Here is a 7,210-nt window from a genome sequence, read left to right on the forward strand (position 1 = left end):
TTGTTGTAGTTAGGGGCTATTGAGTCGGTACTGAGTCATAGTGACCTTATGCACAACAGAACAAAACACTGCCCAATCCTGGGCCAACATCACAATGATTGCCATGCTTGAGCCCATTGATGCTGCCACTTGTCCAATCCATCTCTCTGGGGTTCTTCCTCTTTTTCTCTGACACTCCACCTTACCAAACATGATATCTTTCTCCAGAGACTGGTCCCTCCTGACAATATGTCTAAAGTATGAGAGATGAAGTTTGACCATCCTGGCCAAAAAGGAGCACTCTGACTGCACTTCTTCCAACATAGATCTATTGGTTCTTTGGAAGCCCATGGCACTTTCAATAGTCTCCTCCAACACCATAACTCAAAAGCATCAATTATACTATGATCTTCTTTATTCACTGTCCAATTTTCACATGCATATGAAGTTATTGAAAATATCATGGCTTGGGTCAGGTGCACCTGTATAAATAAAGCACTATAAACCAGAACCTACTAGATGGCACCTAACACTAACAATTCTAAAATACCGATAACTACACTGTAATATCATCTAGGAGCATTATTTCTTCAATTGTATTCTTTGTATATGGATTAATATAAGCCTCTTACCTTTCACTTGTATCACTTTCTCTGTAAAAATCCAAAAACACAAACATTCATTATCTATGTAAACTCACAAATGATACAACAGGTTTAAATAAATCCACACAGCCTAATAATAAGATGCAGTCCTGGTATGGTGCTGTGGATTAATGCGCTGGACTGCAAAGTTGGTTTGAACTTCAAGGTTGGTGGTTCAAGCTCACCATTCAGTGCTCAGAAACCTTATACAGGGTTGCTATGGGTCAGAACTGACTCCAGGGCACTTAACAACAACAGTACCAAGATTATCATGTCTTTACATGAAGGTTTGAACTTTTCCAAATTACATGCCTGCTATTCATGCAAATATAAAATCTTACCTGTGTCTTTCCTCATTTTCTCTGGAAACTAATTAGACAGAAATGAGCAATACATGGAAAAATAAACAAATATTCCATCGACATAAATTGGAGCAAATTACAATTGAGTCAACAAAGTTCCAAATTAATTGACATGCTAAAGGACTACTTTGTTTTATGTAAAGTTGGAGTATTTAAGCTGTTGTTAACTGTCATCTAGTCATTCCAACTTACAGTGACCTTGTAGAGTTTCCAAAGAGTGGATGCTGAGTTTAACCACAGATCTATCAGTTAGCAGTCCAGTGCTTACCCTAGAGCACCATACCAGATACTAATGATGTTGCTTTAATATTGTCTAATCTGGGTTCCTCTAAAGTTCTCTATTTTTTCAAATACATTTTCTTTTGTGTTATGCAGATATGGCCATTTCCATTTATTTCTTTTTCATTTTCCTTTCTTTTTATATTTTTGTTCCCATTTTTGAACCAATAAAATGATTTCTTTTAATTTCAGAGATTATATTTATTCACTTCTAAAAAATATTACTGTATTTTTCCCCTTTTAGTTTTTATTTCTTTACTTAGTTTTTATTGTCATTAAGTGCCATCGAGTTTGCTATGAGTCATTAAGACCCTGTATAAGACTTCCAAGGAGTGGGTATTGAGTTTGAAACACTGATCTCGTAGTCCAGTGCTTTAACCCACAGCACCACACCACAACTCCATATATATTGTTGTTGTTGAGACCCAGCAAATCTATTCCAACTAATAGTGACCCTGTATAGGATTTATGAAGAGCAGCTGGTGAGTGTGACCTGCCAGCATTGCAGTTCAAACTGAATTTGCAGTACAGTGCTTATCCTACAGTGCCATATCAGGATTCTCTCTCTGTGTGTCAATATAGCTCTTTATCTCTATGTTGGTTGGTTGGTTGGTTGTGTGTCGTGGAGTCAGTTCTGACTCATAGCAAACCTGCACATGGTTTGGTGGTAGTGGTGTTGGTTATGTGCCATGGAGTTGGTTCCAACGCATAGTGACCCTGTGTATGGTTTGTGAGGCTGTAAATATTTAAGTGAATAGAAAGCCTCATCTGTCTCTTGTGGAACATCTGGTAATTTCGATCTGCTGACCTGGAGATTAGCAGCCTGACTCATAACCACTATACTACCAGAGTTCCTTATCAATATCTATATTCATATCTATCTATCTATCTATCTATCTATCTATCTATCTATCTATCTATCTATCTACATATGCTCATGTATTTTTCACATTTCCCTAATGATGCCATAGTAGATTGAAGATTGGAATGCTAGCCACAAGGTCAACAGTTCAAACCCAATAGTCACTCTGAGTAAGGAAGATGGGCTGTCTGCTCCTGTAATGCTTTGTAGTCTCAAATAGGGTCACTATGAGTCAGAGTGGATTTGATGACAATAGGTTTGGTTTTTCTTGTTTTTCCTTAATGGTGACTTCTCATATAACTATGATAAAATATCAACATGTAAAAGCTGACAATAAAACAGCATTGCTAACTAGAAAATAGAACTCACAATTTTTAATCATTTTACATACATTTTTGGCATGTGTATATATGTGTCTGTGTACTTTCTATTAAATGTCTTCCTGTAAACAGATTCATGGTAAATGACTCATGTCAAGTTAGAGAGGACAAGGTATCCCCTTGTGCCTTTAATTGGAGTTAAAGAGCTGAATAGTGTACAGCATCTACGCTAGTGCTTATTCACCGTTCTTTCATCTGGCTCAGTGAAATGTCTGCTCATAGCTTTTGGGAAGTTTAATTATTTGTCTTCTTAGGATTCAGATGAGATGTGAGTGCTCTTTTAAACTACTGGATTATTGTTGTTAAATGCTGTCATGTCCATTCAACTACTGAATACAAGTTCCTTGATAGTTTTGTGTTGTCAGAATTATCTTCCAACTCCCAAACTTGCAGATAGTACCCTTGGGATCTAGCTTGGATAGCTGCTGACCAGAACTTGAACAGATGGTGTTAACGCAATTTGATATAGGGAACATGTATAAATTGCTACAATTTGATGTAATTGCTCAAAAATTCCAAGCAAAAGGGAAGTATGGGAGAAAGTACAAGCATGAAGTAACTGGCTTAAAAGCGTCCATGAGTTTGCTTAGTTCAAGAATGAGGGGTGTAAAGAAGAATCCCCACTGGATAATTTCCTCTTTTCCAAAAGGGTCTGGTGAAAGAGGAAACAGAAAGAGGGATATAGAAGTTTATGATTCAATTGTGACTAATTTTTATCAGGACTAATTGTGATGGTCACAACTGTAAATGTAGAAGACATGTAACTAAAAGTGGGGAGTAGTCAATCTTTCATGTCAGGAAGAGAGGACTCTAAAATCAAGAAGGAAGAGCATGAATGGAGCGTGGGAACCTAACCAGAAAAGCCTTTCACATTGTTTGCTCAGCATGTTGTTTTTGATGCTCAGTTCTAACAACCACAAAAAAAATTATCCTATGTACAATAAGCTGAAACACTTCCCAGTCCTGCATCATCCTCACAATTGCTGCCATGCTTGATTCTATTGCTGCTGCAACCGTACCAATTCATCTCATTGTGAGTCTTCCTCTTTTTGCTGACCCTTCACATTATCAAGCCTGATGTCCTTCTCCAGGTGCCAGTCTTTCATATCAAGGATAAAGTTTCTTCATAGCAAGGATCAAGCTTGCATCCTCAATACATTGGGTTGATATGTATGGGCAACTTAAAAATATGTATGTGGTTTTCAATGATAGGGGCTATAAATGCACAAAGTGACTGGTTTACAAGCTTTCATGAATTTACTTAGTTTTAGAATGAGGGTGGTTAGATAGAATCCCCACTGAAGAGTTTTCTCTTGTCCAGGTCAGTCTGGTGAAAAGGAATGGGAAAAGATAGAGAGATAGGAGTCTATGATTCGATTGTGATTAATTGTTAGCAGGACTGATTGTGATCATCACAACTGTAAATGTAGAATATAAGTAACTAGAAGTGAAGAGTTGTTGTGAAGTGCCATCGAGTCAGTTCTGACCTATAGCAACCTTGTATAGGGTTTCCAAGGAGCCTCTGGTAAGCTTGAACCACTGACCTTGCAGTTCAAATGGCTTTGCAGTCTGGCGCATTAACCCACAGTGCCACACCAGGATGCCAAAGTGAAGAGTATTTAATCTTTAATTTCAGAAAAAGAGGACCTTAGGATCATTAAGAGGAATGAGCATGAGTAGAGTGTGGGAGCCCAACCAGAAAAGCAGTGACCACAGAGATGGTAGCAGAGGTGATGCATAGAGAGATAAATCATCTGGGTGCTCTAGTCCCATGGAATGAGAATAACGGTGTGCCTTTGGGCAGGAAGCTGGCTTGCAAAATATGCCTCTGAACATTTAAATGAATATATATTTTCTTTTGGTATGTGTACATAAAAAAGGGGGAGTGTCATTGACCTGGAGATGAAAGAGAGCAGAGGAAGGGCTGGTTGGTCCAAAGTGTGGTGAGACCTGGGGACTCCTGAGCCCATGGACAAGGGCATAGCCACGGAGGGCTAGAGTTGAGAATAAAGCATCCAAATGATAAGAAGTGAGGGGAGACACACAAGACAGTGAGACTTTCAGATAGAGGGTGTTTAGTTGAAACTGAATAGTTTTCATATTTTCTAGATGGGTCAGGTGAAAAGAGATGGGATAAGATTCTTATTATTCAATAGTGAGTAATTGTTAACAGGACTAATTGCAACTGTCACAACTGTAATGGTAGAAGCTTTGTAACAAAAACGGGGAAGTAGTTAATCTTACAGTCCAGAAACATAGGACCCTGGGACCATCAAGGGAGAAGAGTACAAGCAGAATGTTGAGCTTTATGCAGAGAAGCAGCAAAACCAGAGATGGAGGCAGATATGAGGACATGGAGAGAGGAAGCAGCTGAGGACTCTAGACTCATGGAAAGAGAGGGACTGAGAGCTGGCAGCTAGGAGGTAGGCTTGCAGAATGTGCCCTTTGGTTGTTTAAATTATTATATATTACTGAGTGTTTATGTGTACATCACCCAGCCACCCCCACTTCCCCCAAAAAAGAAAAAACAGATAAAATGGAAGTAAATACTGTTGAATGATGATACACCAAGGAGACTGTAATCCTTGCAATGAAATGATGGTGTAAAGCCAATGTTCTCCATGTAAACTGTCACTCAGTTCACAATTCAGAAAAAGGGGAGAGGGTTATAGAGGCAAATACTGTTGACTGATGATTCATGGAGACTATTGAATCATTACAGTGCAACAAAATATGATTTGTTGAATGTAAAACTGATCATCTGCCCTGTAAATTTTCACTCAATACACAATAAAAGAATAAAAAATAAAATAATTTTCTCCAAATCTGCTGCTTGTCTCTTAATATTCCTAATATTGTCTTCTGAAGTACAAAGTTTTGACTTTTGATGAGGTCCAATTTGTCAATTTTGATTTCATGAACTGGATTTTTGGTGCTGTAAAACATCTATGCCTAACCTGACGTCTCAGCGATTTTCTCCTACGATTTTCTTGTTAAAGAGCTTACATTTAAGGTTATGAGCTACTTTAAGACATTTTTACTTAGCAGATCATAAATAAGTTATTGCTCTTGACAGTGTCCACTTAAATCTTAGACTTCCTTTATATTTTCTTCTTCTTTTTTCTAATTAGTCCTCTAGCAGATGAATATTGATTTTTTTTTTGAAGATCAGTAATTCGGCCTTCCATTGATTCAATTCTACTTCTTTGCCCTTTCAGTGCATTGTCTATTTCTGAAGTCTTAGTGTTAGTCTCCTAGCTTTATAATTGCTGTTTTTATATGGTTTCCATTTATTTTTCAGGTTGCTTCCTGAATTATTGTATAGTTTAATCTATATTTTCTTTGATACCATTTTCCATTTTATTGATCATTCTATCATTCTGTTAAAGGTACCTAAATAGCATTATTTTGAATTCCTTACCTAGAAATTTTGATATCATTTTGGTGTATTTTTGACTCTGTAGTTTGATCACTTGTTTGAGGCACTCTGTCTTGTTTCTTTGTGTAAGCTGAGATTTCCTGTTTTCTCTGAGGCATTGTGGTATTATATTTATATTTCATTGAAGATTGTATATTAGTATGTTCTCAGGAACATGGTGTCTCATGGTGGAAGTGGTAGAGACTGGAAGTGTGACACTGTTTTCTGTTCACTGTGTAGCTTAGCTCATGGTGGTTTAATATGCCCTTACAAGCATGGGTTCTATGCTCAGTGCCCATGCAAGGCAAACCAGATGTTGCTAAGGAAGGAGGAAGTTCTATTGGATACAGAGTGGGGGCTTGTCATTTCCTCCTGCTACCAGGAGGACATGGGAGCAAGGGAAAATTGCATTCCCCTTGCCAACAGCTTTCAGCCCAACCCTGTACCTATAGGCCACTATATGGTGTAGTGGTTATGAATTGAGCTGTGAACCTTAAGGTCAGCAGTTTGAAACTACCAGCTCTTCTGTGGGAGAAAGATGAGGCTTTCTGCTCCCAAAGATTTACAGTCTTGGAAACCCTGTACAGGGTCACTATGAGTTGGAACCGACTCTATGGTACATAACAACAACAAATGGTCAAAAAGCTCACTGTGGACACCCAGCTCCAAGACAGCCTACAGATTGAGAGTTTTCTTTTCATGTTTCCTGTTTAGCTTCCACTTCCTGTCAGCAGTGAATCCACTTCTCTGTCCTATCATCTGAAACTCAGGATTCAGTAATCACCATCTGTATCTGTTTCACTCGGTTTCAGATAGTTGTCTTACTGACTTTTAAATGTGAATTGGGTGAAGATTAACAGAGCTGATAATCAGTTTTACATCCAATATTTCATACACATTTTGTTCAGTTGCATTAATCACAGTCACTTAAATGTAGCATTATACAGATCATTCCTCCTATGTTTTCTGTTTCCATTTTATTCACTGCCCAGTTTTTGCATGCATATAAGGTTATTGAAATATCATGGCTTGGGTCAGGCACACCTTAGTCCCAACTCTTCCAAACTCTGTTCTTGGGTAAATACTGCACTTTTTATTTCAAATATTTAATCATTCTAAGGTGTGTCATTTCAAGAGGTAGCATATGATCAAGGGCCAATTATACAGAAGGAGGAAGTCTAAGGTGCACTGAAGGAATTGGCAATGAGCAAGGCACCAGGAATTGATGGAATAAAAATTGAATTATTTTAAGAAAGTGAGGCAGCACTGGAGGCACTCACTCATCT

The 7,210-nt window shown here is 38.1% G+C and overlaps 1 pseudogene; it reads right to left on the reverse strand.

Moving 5' to 3' along the window:
• Window positions 1-7,210, reverse strand: part of LOC102817611 — a 150,142-nt pseudogene that overhangs the window by 60,667 nt on the left and 82,265 nt on the right.

Source organism: Chrysochloris asiatica, unplaced genomic scaffold (genome assembly GCF_000296735.1).
Source record: "Chrysochloris asiatica unplaced genomic scaffold, ChrAsi1.0 scaffold00038, whole genome shotgun sequence".
Classification (NCBI taxonomy): domain Eukaryota; kingdom Metazoa; phylum Chordata; class Mammalia; order Afrosoricida; family Chrysochloridae; genus Chrysochloris; species Chrysochloris asiatica.